Raw genomic sequence first — 16,524 nt, forward strand, 5'->3', positions numbered from 1 at the left:
AGATAAAAAACTTCCTTTAAGATTAACATACCTCCAGAAAAAAAAGGTCATGGTGGCTTTATTTTTAAAATGTGGGTAGAGAAAAATCAGGGCAAGTCAAGAGTCCTAATTCCATCATAGTTTATAAATTTTACATTAAACAGCAAAAAGATAGAAATTACCTTGAAAGCAGGCCTGTGTTTCTCACTTCTTTAATACATGGTAAATTGAAAAATAGAAAATATGGCTGAAACCAGGCTGAAACCAACATAGATCGTATAAATCCAGCTTCTAAAGTGTGTTCAAAACCTCCGATCTATTACATTAAATTTAGGTGGTGTCGTGAACATTGATGTAATGGCTCTTTCGGCGGTCATAATTTGGAAGGGATAAAAAACCAAGTTATGTTCCATTCTTTGAGATCCTAAATTGCAAAAAACTCCCTCTCTGCAATCCTGAATGAGGTACCTAAACTCTAAGATAATTTCCTATTAGCTGATTGTCTGCTCTCCACTCAGCATGAACGTGGTTTTGAGATTGCTATGCAATTCTTTTTCAATTCCAATTTTTTAAACACACTGTGCAGTGAGCCTAGGGATGTAGCTTCAAGTTTTGCCATGTTCTTTTAGGACCAAGCAGATGGTGAGGTGCTTGAAAGTGCCTAAGCCCTTTTTTTTTTTTTTTTTTTTTTTGGCTATAATTGCTGAGAACCATTTGAGGATAATATTTTGTACCAAAAAACATTTGATTGTGTCCCTCAGTATTTTGCAAGGAAATTTTCTCCAAAATTCAGGTCTCTTTCAATGAAAACCGTTTCCATAACTGGAGAACTGCAACAGTCTTAAAATTGAAATATCCTTATAGAATAAACAAATTTTAATATTGAGGTGCTGATTAACTACCTGCTAATCATTTATGTGATTACACATGCTTTCTGCTGTGCACATTCACTTCCATTGTTATAAACATAAGGATGAATGTTATATATAAATAAATATGTGATATATTTAATGTTAGTCTAATTTTTTAGGCTATTGCTCCTTAACTGGGCTGATTTTCTAAGAATATTACTGCAAGTGATCTTAAAGTAAGAAAAATGCATTGAAAAGAAGGATATTTTCAGGAGCTGTTATAAAGCCTGATTAAATGTGAGTACCTAGTAGTGTAAACTATTTTGTGCAGGCAGTTCTCATTTTACCTCCCAGCAAATATTCTTTTCTTGGCTATCACTGTTCTTTTCTAACTCTTCCTAACAGTACATGTCTCTGTTTCTTTCCTCTTCCTTCATGTTTCTGCCTAGTATCTAGTATTCAGCTTTTGTGATCCTGTCATCACTTTTCAGTTGCTCATATTTACTCTCCTTATTTTTAAATATTGTTGCATTCTTTCTTTTTCAAGGCATTTTATAACTTATACTTATGTACCTCAGTATTCAGAAAAGCAAGATAATTAAGCAGAAAATAAACATGATGGAAGCAGATAAGAAATTTACTTACTCTGAGGATTAATGAATTTCCTTTAACTAGTGCTATAGGAATGCAAATATAATAACTAATTTTGAATTTATATTCAATTGTCTTTTTTTTTTACAATGTCCTCCTCTTTTTCTTTTTTTTTTTTTTTTCCTAGCTCAAAAACAACAGTATTTGTCAATGCATTTTCCTATGACAATTAATATATTCTACTATTTTTTAAAAGGTTGTTTTCTTAGAAGGTATTTAGAGGAGACATTCTTTAAAATAAATTCTAGCTTCTTACTGTGTCCACATGGCTGTTGCACATTGTGTGGCTTTTTTGACTTGATCATCTCAAACGCTGAATCTTTTTGGACATGGCAAGATCTACGAAACACATTGTATTTCATTATAGGGTTTACACCGAAGTAAAACCTACCTGAAATATATATGGGGTTTATATTCTACTGATGAGAGGTATTTATACATAAGAAAGCTGTCCTTTACTTGTTCATTATCCCTGCTCTTTTCTTAAACTTTCAACCAGGGAGGATTTAACTTTTAACATTCTGGATATTGTTGAGTTTATAGCCTAACAAATTGTGCTCCATGACTCCCTCCTACACAAACACCAAAATGAATACCGTTAGAGACAGGCAAACAATGAACTCTTCCTCAGAAACTTCAAAACATCACAGTAATATATTGTTTGCAGCAAACCATTCTTTACACCAAATGTTCAGATATTTAAGTGGAGAATAATGATAATCTATTTTACTTTCACCAGTACCAAAAATGAAGGTCAAGGGTCTATATTTTGATCCTTTGGCTTAACTTTGCAAAGTGCAAGATGTCTAGTAATTAACTTAATTATGACTCAGCTGCAAATAACTTCTGGAATTTAATTGGGAATTAATTCTCCAACTTACTTAGCAACTTCTGAAAATCTCAGAAAGTGTTTATGTTCATATTTTAGCATCTAAATATCCCAAAAGCAGTGCTCACACACATTCTTAAAAGTCTGGACTCAAATTTTCTTTATGTTTTTGGTGAATAATGTATATTTAAATGGTTTGCTGAATATCGATTTTAGCAGGTGTTAAACTGCTTTTCTGAATTGGGGTCAGCTTGGAGCATTTTAGTTATATGCTAAATTGAATGGGTTTATTCATTTAGCTTCTGCACTTGAAAAGGTGTAAAACTGCTGCTGCTGCCTATATGTAGGTCCAGAGGACTTCTTTTTTTATTATTTTTTTTCTGTGGATGTCAGTAAGTACCTTAAAAAAAAAAAAAGTGATTTTTTACAGAGATTTTTTTTTAGCCTGATTTCAGTGTGAACATGCCTAGGTCCAAAGTCACTGAGCTCCCGGTAACATTTCAGAGAAGCACTGGAAATGAATTTGTTGGAAGTAAAATACTCTCATCTAAGTGAAACTTCCATTACTCAATCACTCAAACATATGAATTATCTCATGTTAAAGTGTTGTATCTGCATTGGTATGCATATCTACTTTTTTTTTTTCTTTTTTTTTCCGGCAGTTTTTTCCTTGGTATCATCTGAGCTATCCGTTATTTGTATACTTATTGAATAATCATTTCTAAGTTATTAGCTGGTTGTAAGCATTTTATTATTAAAGATTTATTATTCTACATTAACATTGTCAGTAGCAGAAACACTATTTTGAGATATTGTACGTCACTTGCATCCTAGTATCATAAATACAGTATAATGTAGAAAGTTTGCCACTCAGGTGTTCAGCTAACAAAAGCACTTTTATCTTCAGTGCAGAAGCTTAATTCTGTAGCTCACGTTGTTCTGTATTTAAAAGAAAAATAATCCAGAAGCTTCATGTTCTTACTGTCTCTTCTGAATAACTGTTATTCATACTGTTATTTAAGGCGATTAATTATTTTCCTGAAAGGGTAGTATCTGTCTCTTTGGTCAACAGTAATAAATGACAGATAATGAAACGTGTTGTTTGCTGTATTTCAGTGCTTGGTATACATGTAACTGAGGTTTTTAACAATCAGATAACAGAGTAAACAAAAAGAGCCCAAACCTCCCAAAGAAACTGTAATAGTAGTATTAATGTTGCACTTTCTAAATATTTCCAAACTACTGTGTTAACTTTCCCCATAGCATTTGGCATAAGGACTGAAACAGTCAGATCTGTTTGCTGGAATCTAAGTGGGATTGTGTGTGGTATTGCTAATGCCAGCTTACCCTTTATCTAGCCCAGCAGCAGTGGCTTACGTCCTTTTGTTTGTTTGTTTCTAGAAGAATGTGGGAAACATTTCTAATAATTTTTCAGTGTTCAAATGCTATTTCTTGCTGCTAGGAAGGCTTTTAACATTTCTAATCACCAACTCCTCTAACTTGAGGTCAGAAATGGTAATTACATCTTTAACATATGGTGAGACATTTAAAGTGCAGTCTAAGACAGGTCTACTTACATTATAAATGGATTGCAAAATCAGTCCATGAGTGCTACAGAAGCCCATGGAAATACTTCACAAAATTTGTGTGCAGTCCTGTGTGCTTCTGTATGTTTCCAGCATATCTCTCCCTCTCAACAGCTGTCCTCTCCAATTCCACATGGTTTCCAGAACTTGCAAACACTCATGCCGCTTACTTCCCAAGGCCCTGAGCTAGGGAAATCAAGTAGAAACAGCTACATTGAATGCTTTCTCTGAACTGAAGATAGAGAGAACTCTTCCAGGCAAACAGACTCACTTTTTTTTTTTTTTTTTTTTTTTTCATATCCTGAACTTATGTCAAGGTAAAACATGGGAAAACACCACAGACTATCTCTATTTCCTCTCTACTTCATTACTGTGGCTTCCTTGAGAAGTAAATCGACATGTGCATATCAGCAGGTGTTTTAATTTCAGTGCAACTAGAATTTTGTGCAGCACTGAGACTGGGAGAACAAATTTCCTCTTGGATTTTCAGTAAGCAGAGAGACCAAAAAGACCACTGCCTGAAATTTTGATTCCAAAGCACCATGTGAGAAGAGTAACTTTAGTACCCAATATCAATACTTCTATGGATTATTGGAAGAACACAACAGGTACTTAACTAGCATTTTAAATAACATTAAAACATTAAATTAAATCCTGTTGTCTCCATTTCCTTTACTTTTCAGGCCAGGAGTTTGTGAGTGAAGAACTTATGTTTTGCTATGGTTCACCCACTGACTTGTGATTATTGACAATACTGTTAATTTTATGCATAAAACTTACACCATATTTAGTAATGGGTTCTCAGTGAACTTCCTATTTACATAATATTTGATTAATTGCAATTGTTTTAATGAAGGTCTATACAATGTGTCTAACTTGAACTTTTTTACTGTGTGCGCCTCTTTGTCTTCTAATATTTTTATTATGCGGCCAAGATAAATGGAATAGAAATTAAAAGTGAGAATAAAATACCCACAAAAAAATGTTCTACTTAAGCTCCCCTCCATTCAGCTATCTTTGTATTTACCTTCTGGAAATATGCCTTGAGTTTTTATGAATTTTAGTGAAAATGCTTTCTTAACAGAAAACCACTTGGAGAAGCCACACACAGTGATGATTCAGACACGGGCTTAAACTCATTCTAAACCTGTTGTGTCCTGCAAGGAATGGCCTGTCTCCTCTCTCCCTGGTCTCCACCTCTCTTCCTTTCCATAGCAATAGTATGAGCAGCACTGAGTGTGGCTGCTCAGTCACAGATGCAATCTGACTGGACATATTGTTATTATTTGCATTATATTGTGTTGTATTTTACTTAACTCTTTTTCTTTCTTTTTTTCTTTCTTTTTTTTTTTTTTTCTTTTTTTTTTTTTTTTCAGGAGGAAGGTAGGGGATCTTTCATCAGCAACATAGATTTAGGTCAGCACAAGCTGTTTTACTCAAAAATATTCTTATGGGCAAAAAGGAACATGCTGTATATGTAGAGTTAAAGATTTAGTGTTTTTCTAATTATGTTTAGCAGTTTAATAAAATATACAGGAACTTTATTGTCATTAGTTCAGTTCCAATAATTGCAACAGTCATATGATTTCAGAGGCTTCACTGTCTTACCAAAGTATCTACCCCTTTCCTCTGGTTTTGAGCTAACTCTTTGTCAAGTAGAAAGCTGGGGCTGATACAACAAGTCACCAGCCTTCCAGGCTCTCCAGCAAGAGTTCATTGCTTGTGGTGGCACTCTGGTTATTTTTGTACATCCTCATAGCAAAGTCTGCTTAATTTTTATTAGTCCCCAGCTAAAACTTGAGAGCTTTCTCCATCCCTTACTAACAGAACAGGCTACTGGTTGTTACACAGTGACTTACTGTTTGTTAGATTTTAACTATGTATGATATCCACAGAGTAAAGCTGAAAAAGGTTAAGCACTTGACTTGGTGCTTAGACAGTTGTTATCACAGACAACAAGAACTCATGCCAGGAAAAACTCAGATAAATCCTGAGAATCTGCACTGTCAGGTTAATACAATTTCTGTGGACTTTTAATAGTAACAGCTAGAATCTTACCTATCAGGATAGAAAGCTGATGTTGAAATCACATCCTAAATCTAAGATAACACTAAAGATATCCTTAGAGGAAAGAAAAAATTATTCTTAAATGCACACATCTACACAACATTCTAGATAATAGTTAATTAGGAGAAATTGAGCAGTTTATCCTGTCACAGCTAACCCATAATATTGCTTTAAATATTTTCAATCAAAAATGCATAAAACAGAATTAGTCATTAGTAAACAAATAAAAACACATCAGAAGAAATAGCATGCTGTAGTAGGCAGCACACTAAATAGGATAAAGAAGCAATCTAAGAAAAAAAAAGTGTTTTGAAGACATTGGATAAATTAGAAGTGAAAGAGAATTTTTTTATCCCTTATTGCAGTTACAAGCAAAGTTTATTAACTTTATTATAGTCAAGATAAGTCAGTGCCATCTTTAGCTCTGGAGAAACTTGCACCTATTACAGTCTTTGCACCTACTCATGCAGAAATAAGTAATCTGCTTGGAGAAGACTTTTCAACATTTAGGGCTTCAACCGAGAAGCCAATACTTTATTATTCATGACAAAGTAATATTTTGTGTATGTATCTATTTTTGTGTGTACATATTTCCCTCCTTAGAGACATGGAAAGCTGTCTGGACACAGTCTTGAGCAAACTGCTCTATGTGACCCTGCTTGAGCAAGGGGCTGGACCAGATGAACTCCAGAGGTTCCTATCAAACTCAACCATTCTGCAATTCTGTGAACACTATTATGCCAAAAAATCAAGGTAACACTTTTTGTCTCAAACACTAGTTCCATTTGAGGTCATCAATATCATTAATCTATATTGTGAGGCTGGTGTTATAACAAATAGAATTGCATGTTACTGCATTATAGCATTCCCTCAAGGAACAGGGGTGAAGAAGATGGTCTGAATGAGGTGAGCAGTGGGAAGACTAAATAAATGTGTCAGAGACTGAAATTATTAAGTTTTATAGTTGCCACTATCTGTGTTTATTAGAATGCATAGCCATCTGATTTATCATTTGCTTGCATACATGATTTATGCAATAGTCCCATTTTCCTGAAGACGTTCACTTGTGTTTTCCAGCAACAAGTTTCTTTGTTCACCTGAAGACTTTTTAAAGCACTGATCTTCAGGCTTATGTGTAAAGTCATTGGTAATTATCCATTTATCTAGCAATAGCTACACATGTGCTAAACGTTCTGACAAATGACCAGATGAGATAACCAAAATTCTAATACTTTACAAGAATGTTTAATGTCTGAAAATCCCCTACTTTGGATAAATGAAATCTTCTTTCAATTTCAATTAAGTGAGGTTGGAGAAATATTGAGGATGGGATCAAAAGAAAAGTTGAGTATACACATTTCATTTGCAGCAACTTCCATGACACTTTTTATCATGACTTAAACTTCCAGACATTAATAAAATCTATTTATTTAGAATCTATCTCTTCTGAATATGATCTTTATAGACAAAGATTTATTGAATTTAATATATTTTAAAGTTATCCCATAAAAAGTGATCCATCTTTCTAAAAAATATTTATGTAAAAATTAAAGTTAGATAAAAACTTTGCTATATTTTCAGTCCAGAGTCCTCTCTGCCTCATTTTACAAAATCAGTCTACTTCTATGGACCAAAACAAACAATCTCAGGGGAACCTCTGAAATATATTTCTAATAAAAACATTAGCAAAAGAGAAAGAGAATTCAAGCAGCAATCAAAGAACAATTACATAGTCATTAATAGAGCAGCTATTGGTGAAAATTAAATCTTTTCTTAACCAGGACTTTTAAAATTTACTAGACTGTTCAAAACAGTAAACAGATATTTTTATGAGACATAAGCTTATTGTCAGCTTGTCACCTGAATTTCTGTGATGCAGGAATACAAGTAATTTTGTCACGTGCTATATTCTCTTTGAGCAAGGAAGAAGAGGAATTCTGATGAAGCAAACTGCAACTATGGCAACATCTCTACCCGTTTAGAGCATCATACTTTTTTAGGTTCTTAAGAAACTTAATACAGCCAGGAAAGTACCGTAGCATGTCATGGGATCTCTTGAGTGTCAAGCAACCATGCACTGGCAAGGTAATCTCTTTCACATAAGCTTCATTTGTAGCTTCCACATCTGAGTTCCCGAAACACATTTGACAGCAATTTGACCTCCTCAACCTTCATATTCAATATTTGAGCACATGGCATTAATAACGTCAGTGTTAATCCCTGTAATTTGTGGTCCTCTTTGACTTTAGATGCTAAATTTAAACCTACGTTCCTTGGAAACTAGCCACCCTTCCGTTAATTAGAAATTCATCCCAAACAGCAACCAGTAGGAGGCAGCAAATGCCCGCAGACCCTGAAAGGCTCGACGTTTTCTACGGGCGGTAGATTTGAATTAGTTGCAAAGTTCCTTCCACCACTTGGAGGTCTTCTAAAATCTCCTGTTTCTGGGTGGAAACGATTCTGATGTCTTTTGGAAAAGGTTTTAATTCTAAAAGCCCTTAAGGAAGAGCAGAGTTGCTTTGGACATTTGGAGTCACCTTTTTCTAGAAAAGGGAACAGGTGGGATGCTTTCTCCTGCATTGTGAGAGCTTTCAGATTTTTTTTTTTATTTGTCTCTCTCTCTCTTTTTTTTTTTCTTTTTTTTTTTTTTTTCTGTCAATTCTCCATGCTCTAAGATGACAAAACAGAAGACTGGGCTGAAGGCAGTCACCTGTTAAATACTTCGTTTCCATTGAAAAGTCACAGTAGGCTGCCAGCATGATTTCCCTTCCATATCGGAAACTGCAGCGTAGAAGCACAGAATGAGAAGTGAAGAGGGCAGAAAGCTGCCAGACCTCTAGCTTTCTGTGCACTGGTGGAACAAAAACAAATCTCTTCTGATCACCTTAGTAAGCTTGTAATGTCTCTAGCATGGAACTTGATAATGTAATTTAAGCTTGAGATGGTTTGATTAACAGGTACATACAGGAGAAACTTTATTCATTCTCTGACTAGTGACCTAGTGCTGTTCTCAGCCTCTAGGTAAAGCAAATTGATAAGTACAAGGCAAAGCAGCATGACTGAGCATGACTGTACATAACTGTTTAAAGCCTTTCTTCATTCTATTATTCTCAAAAATTATTTCTGGATAATGCAAATATAAAAGCATCACTTTTTTTTTTTTTTTATTTTTTTTTTTTTCCCTCCAGGGAATACCCAAAAACCACTGAGTAAGTAGTGGCCTGGTAATACAATGACAATATAGCTAAATTCAAATCTTGATTTCTTAGGCTGACAGGGTCACCATTTTCCTGTTATCTCATTTCCCAAGAGTTTTTCTTGCTCAGAAAAGGCTTTAAATTAACGGTTTTTATCTGAAAACATGTGCTCATTAGCTCTGCTACAGACACACCTGTGCTGTTCTACAGTTTTTAACATGTCCTTGTCCAGACCAGCCCCCTGGAAAGCACTATATTTGCTGTTGCTGGGATGGCTGAAGGCTTTTTCTGCTGTTATTGGTACTTCACAGCTTTGGTTAAGAAAACTAGTTGGAAGGAGGGTAGTTTAAGGAGGCTAAAGGAGTCTGACTTGATAAGTAAAAGAAAAGGCCTGTTGAATTAAAAGTTAGGAAAAATGATTTGTTTGTGACTAAGTTAATGTTCAAGAACAGCTGTTCTTTTTAAAAAGTTATTTTCTGTGGAAACTTTGCAGAAATTTAACTAGGAGTCATTTATTTTTTTCTTAAATTGCCTGGATTGAAGAGGGTACTAAGAATCATTTATTTTTTCTTAAATTGCCTGGATTGTAGAGGGTAGATTGAATACATCTGCATTTTCTAGCTCGGCTTTTTGGCTTGAAATAGAGTTGCCTAATAATTTAGGCTTGGCTATGATTTGTTTATTCATGCTTTAAAAGCAGGTAGGTGTATTCATCTCTTCTGTCTTCAGGTTTTCAAGTGTGAAGCCTGGGTATCCATGCCATACAGTCAACAGGCAAGCAGTTCTAGATGTTGACTTTTCTATTCCTGAGGAAGATGCTTGAGTCTGGCAGTTCTTGACTATGTGAAGTCTAGGTGATTAATGGGAGTGATATACCTTACTTACTGACAATGAGGTCTGATGAACCTGGTATAAGACAGCTATATGCCACCTAGAACTGAAGAACTGAAATTAGCTGTAACAGGAAGCAAGAGGAGAAATACTGCTTGTAGCTGGTGAAAGGATCAAGTGGATGACATCTTGGTCTTGTCCCTATTCAATGAGGTAGTAGTGTGCTTGATTTTACTCCCCTCCTTTTAGACACGGTCCCTTTTAGGGAGGGAGGGAGAAGGAAGGATATTTTGATATAGAACTGTCTTTGGCTATTCTTTTTGAAGAATAAAATTACTGCTTTAATAACATCAATAAATGAAGGTTTCATGTTTTAGTTTTGCCTGCCGTTCAGCATCAGTGCTTAGTTTGTTCTGAATTATCATTATGCTATATTTATCTACCATTTTGTATGAACCCTCTTTTTGTGGGACTGGAGGGGAAACACTTCAAATTAATAAAGTTCTTTTTCTTTCTTGAAACGCTTACAGAATATTTAAAAGTAAATTTTCTAAGACATTTAGGAAAAAATTTATCATCAGCAAAACTTGCTATCAGGATGGAACTCTTAGTGCTTGCAGGGTCTGTGGAAATAAGTGGCATGTAAAGTTTAGGATGGGAATAATAAAACCAGTGCTTCCAATGAGAGGCTCTGCCATAAGGTCAGATATTAGTCATTTAAGAACCCAAAGAGAAGATGTCTATAAGAATCAGACATGATCAGTTTCAGTGCAGTTACTTTACTGTTGGAATAATAAAGCTGATCTTGTAATGGCAGGGTAGTTGCAAGGGCTGGAGGTAATACTGTTCAAAGAAACTGGAAGGAGTGCCAAGGGGCAGTGTTCTCTAAAGTTATGAGTATTTAACTGAGATTATTTACTCTAAAAAATCTGGTTCTAGATGTCTGAAATCCTACATATCTTACTTTTCCTCAGTTCCATGTCTGTAGGAGGACATGAATAATTTTGCTTCGATCAAGTTTTCATAGTTAATGTTATTGTTTGTGAAGCACTTGGATGCTGGAATAATGAGAGCTATAGAAAAACCTATTAAGGGAATTAATATTTCTAGACAGATATTTCATATTTCATAGCAGAGCCTGAACAGGAGATAGTAAATAAATTTTGAGATCATGCAATGAGTGATGAGTAGGAAACAAAATACTGAGTAGTCAACCAGGAAGCAATCACTATCCATTCTGAGTTTCTCATTTAAGCAAGGATCTTGTGGAAAATAAGTTCATAATTTAAAATAGTCATAATATATGTAGAGAAAGGAACCAAATTAGGATCGAAAGCTGTCTGGCATTTTTGAAGTTCTGAAAACCTCTTTTTATGATCCTAATGTCCCATATGAGTGTATGTGTGTTATCGTATTATCAATATGATAATTGATTTCTGCATTTCTCTAATGTGCTGCAGTGGGAAAATAAAATTCCAAAAAATGTGTTAAAAAGAGTTGGGGCCGGGTGGGGTGTGAGGAGGAGCTAAAGATACAGCACATGACTTGAGATGCAGATCTGTTTACATTAACTAAATAATTTTGGCAAAAGTATACCCTCTTCACTACAGTTTCATATTGCCCTGCTACATAGCTCTTGGATCTGAAAGCAGTCAAGAGAGCATAGTTTGACAGAGTGAAACAATGCTGTGACAACAACGAGATCAGGAGCCTTTGTTCAAACTCATGGAAAGTGACTGATTGATAGATAACATGGGTAATCTGCTGCTGGGAGCTCACTCACATCTGTTTGTGGCAACAAAAACACAGCTGTTCAGCTCCAGCTAGGGTAGTGGCTCTTTGGCAAGGCTTTTTTTTGTAATGCTGTAACAGCCTTTGAAGTATTTAAGATAGAATATTAAATTCACACTGAAATGCACATGTATTCAAATCTTTCTCATGTCAAATGCTCTCATAAACATGCATATTGGTTTCTGTAATTGACCTTATTATAAGAAATGCATGGAACCAGAATTTAACTAGAGACCTTTGCTCTACCTCTATAGTTCTGTGCAAAGAGTTTCTTTGGGTTCTACATGTTATTACTATCCTTAATCTAATTATAACTCACAGATACATAATTTTCAGATATGTAGAAACAGAACAGAAGAATGAAGAGTTATTTAAAATAAGTGTTTCCATTTCTTCTCTTCTTTTCCTCAGTGTGCTGGTTTTGTACCTGTTCACCCTCCTTGTTACTGTGAAAACTTCCAGAACAACTTGTACAATGGTTCAACTTTGTGACATTCAGCCTGCATGTCTTCATACACAGACTTCAATGCAAGAAACAAGCTGTGCTGGAAAGAAAGCCTGAGACAGATCTGTGCCACAGCATGGCTTTGGATAACTTTGCAAGTAGGTTAGGTGTGGATCTGTGTGTTCTGCCAAGACTGAAACTAGGTACTCTGTCTTGCAGAGATGGTGTTGTAGTTCAGGCAACTTGGCTGAATGATATTTTTAAAGGGTCTGATGTCATGAGCAGCAAAATCAAGGGTACCTGTGGCGCTCAAGTTCCAGCTGCTCATAGATCTGGTGGTCATGCATCAGTGGAGCACAGATGATTTATGAGCAGAAGTGTAGGTAGAGTGGAACCTGGCAAACACTGTTCTTGAGCCTTCTTCTATGCCTATAGCCTATCTAACTGTACTGGTGTTGCATTGGGACTGAACAGGATAAAACAATATGAAGAAGTGTATAACTTATGTAATTTGTATAATCCAAATAGGTAGGAGATGAGAGGGTTTGAATTAAAAAAACATGTTACTGAGGTGGATCTATTTGTGAACCTTCATCCGCTCTTCCCTTTATGCAGATGTTACTTTTCTGTACATACTGCTGGAGGCTCCCAAGTATCCAGTCTCTGTCCTGTTCCCTGGCATTCACGAGTGCTCCTAGCCTTGGTTCCCAATGAGGAGTTTTCAGTAATGCCTTTAGATTAAATGTATAATTCTTCTGCAGTAACTACACACCTGAAAATGTTACTGAGATTATAAAATGAAATATTAGAGCAATATGAAGAGAGAGACATATTTTATTTCAATGAATCATTTAATTGGGTATTTGTCCAGACATGATTTATCAGGAAAACTAGAATTTTTCAAGTAGCTTAAGTGTTATTTCCCATTTTATTCTTTGGGCAGGGGAATGAAATGAATTTGGGAAACTAACTGGTCGCTAAATCTCTTGCTTTTGCTTCTTGAAGTACCTAATCATTTCTCATCTGCCCTTTCAAAAATACATCTGATGCTCACTTTAACTATTATTCTGCTTCCTGCAGCTGTCTGAAATGGCAAATCATCTTTTCTTGTTAATTTTCATGTATGCCTCGCACAAAATGGAAGCATGTGATGTCTGAGAAGCCTTTTTGTCTTTATAATGAGTCTTTCTGTGTCTTCAACTGCTCCAACTCACTGAATTCTAAATTTCTGAAACTGTGTTGACATTAGTAGTGCAACAGACTCTGAAGGCTATTATAGGCAGGCAGGTTGGTGTGTGTTTTTTTTTTTCTTTTTTCTTCTTCATAGAATCATAGAATGGTATGGATTGGAAGGGACCTTAAGGCTTAAGGATCATCATTCCAACCTCCCTGCCATGTTCAGGGATGCCTCCCACTAGACCAGGTTGCTCAAGGCCCCATCCAACCTGGCCTTTAACACTTCTAGGGATGGGGTATCACAACTTGTCTGGGAGACCTGTTCCAGTGCCTTACCAACATCATAGTAAAGATTTTCTTCCTAATGTGTAATCTAAATCTACCCTCTTAACTTAAAGCCATTACCCCTTGTCCTATCACTACATTCCTTGATAAAAAGTCCCTCTCCAGGCTCCCCTTAGGTACTGGAAAGCTGCTATAAGGTCTCCCTGGAGCCTTCTCTTCTTCAGGCTGAACAACTCCAACTCCCTCAGCCTGTCTTCATAGGGAAGGTGCTCCAAAACTCTGATCATCTTCATGGCCCAGTTCTATGAGGTCCATGCCCTTCTTATGCTTGGGGTTTCAGAGCCAAACACAGCACTCCAGGTGGGAGTCTCACAAGAGAAGAGTAGAGAGGGAGAATTGCCTCCCTTTACCTGCTGGTCATGCTTCTTTTGATTCAGCCCAGGATATGACTGTTTTTCTGGGCTGCAGATGCAGATTGCTGCATCAACCAGCACCTCCAAGTCCTTCTCCTTGGGGTTGTTCTCAATCCATTCTATACCCAGCCTACATTCATGTTTGGGATTGCCCTGACATACGTGCAGGACCTTGCACTTGGCCTTGATGAGCTTCATGCAGTTCAAACAGGCCCTCCACTCAAGCCTGTCAGGTCCCTCTGGATGGCATCCTTTCCCTCCTGTATGTCAACTGCACCACTTTGCTTAATGTTGTCAGCAAACTTGCTGAGGGTGCACTTGATCCCATTGTCCATGTCACTGACAAAGATGTTAAATGATGCTGGTCCCAATACCAACCCCTAAGGAGCACCACTAGTCACTGGTCTCCACTTGGACCCTGAGCCATTACCCATAACTCTTATCCACTGAGAGATCTATCTGTCAGATCCATGTCTCTCCAATTTATAGACAAGGATGTCATGTGGAACAATGTCAAATGCTTTACACAACTCCAGTCTTCAAAACCACAGGTAAATTTCAAGACACAGGCTGAGACCTATTCAGAAGACTGGTTTTCAGATGGGACTTCTTGTGCTTCCACTGAAAATCCAAGCAATATCAGCTGAACACCAGCTCATTTAAAAATGTTTTCATAAAGCAAGATTATGTAAAATCTTCAAATGATATGCTCCCAGTTTCAGACATTTGGTGTATACATAGCTTAAAGTGACCAGATAACAGTCACTTAATGGGTTGTGGATTTTTAATTTTATTTGCTTTAAAAGAAATAGAGACAAAGAACCATAAAGCTGTGTACCTAGCTGAAGGAGGAAAAGACTGGCATGGGAGCATTGTGAGTGCATTCATTCTGCATGTTTATACTGCTGTTGAGAGAAACAGGACTTTGAGTATGTGTCTGTAAATAAATGAATTACTCTGAGAATAACCCTGCTAATTTTTTTCCACAATTTCTAATCCACATGGAACCAACCCAAAAACCTAACATTTTCACAGCAAAGGGTAATTACTAGAAATAGACAGTTTGCAAAGGAACAGTAAAGTTGCTAAGCCAAGCAGTAAACGGGCAGGAAATTCTAAAAAAATGATGTTGCATTATGCAAATAACCATAATTCTCTACTGTTATGTGTATACATTATGATACAATCTATAATAATATCAGAGCTAGTGTTTTGTTCTTTTTATTTTTCTGTTGGATAGATTTTTATTTTCTGCACAGATGTGCAGAGATGCTCAAGACTATCAGCTGCACACTTGAACAGACTTTTTCTAAAGGAGTGAAAAAAGTTGCACCCATCTTCATTCTTAGACATGACTGACTGATTTTTGGCTTAAGCTTCCTAAAATACCTTGTCTGAGGCACATTGCCAACATGGAAAACTTCACCAGAACAATGGAAACATTAGCACAGTTAAAAGGCAACTGAAACTGTATGTGAGTGTTGTCTAGTGGACCTTGTTATGACACAAATAACATGCTATCTATATTTGTTGGAGAAAGAAATGTAGATGCTGGCACCGTAATGAAACTAATTGTAGAAGCCAAAAGTAGTGCAATAAGTAGTTTAAAAGGGGATTAAAACAACCACTAATAAGAAGCAGATTATTCTATTGAAGATTTTAAGTGATATTTCCTATCTAGTTTCATTGATCTAGCAATTTATCTGTAGATAAGATTATCCTAATCATGGGTATATACAGAATTCCTGGTTTCTTCTTCAGGTGTTCTACTCTAAGAAGCTGCACTCCTTTTCTTTAGTTACATGTAGTTTTCTAAACTTAAATTCAAATCAATAGTGGTTTCAGCTCAAATATCCTTCCTGGACATCCAAATGAGATTAGCGAAGCATGGTATTTTATATGAAAACAACCAAGCAACTGAAATATGGAATTGAAATAAGATGCCAGAAAATCCTGTAGCTAAGAAACAACCTATTACTATTTCTTGATTAAGAGTTCCCTACCCCTTGGGATTATTGAATACACTTAGAGCTGAGGAAGAAAATAATTTTAATCTGATTTCAAATACAAACTTTAATTCTAAATATACTATGTAATCCATCATTGTTTGCACTTGTATACATGAGAGAAAGAGGAGAGCTTGGAACGTGTAGTGTCAGCTGCTGCTTGCTGGATAGCAAAGGAGGATATATAGCATGTGTTGTCTCAGTTTTTCCTAGCCAAGACCTTTTTCCTTTCCTAGAGCACTGAAGATTCTAGCATATTCAAAGCTCTTCCCTTGCCAGTGGTGTGAATATCCATTATGTCAACATAACTAAGTTTTTGGAACAGCTTTTGTAAGATGAAACTTTGAGTCTGCCTCTGTTAGTTTTGAATCTTTTTTTTTTTCTTTTTCTCCTCCGTTTATGCACCCAGTTGGACTT

This window comes from Cygnus atratus, chromosome 2 (genome assembly GCF_013377495.2).
Source record: "Cygnus atratus isolate AKBS03 ecotype Queensland, Australia chromosome 2, CAtr_DNAZoo_HiC_assembly, whole genome shotgun sequence".
Lineage (NCBI taxonomy): Eukaryota > Metazoa > Chordata > Aves > Anseriformes > Anatidae > Cygnus > Cygnus atratus.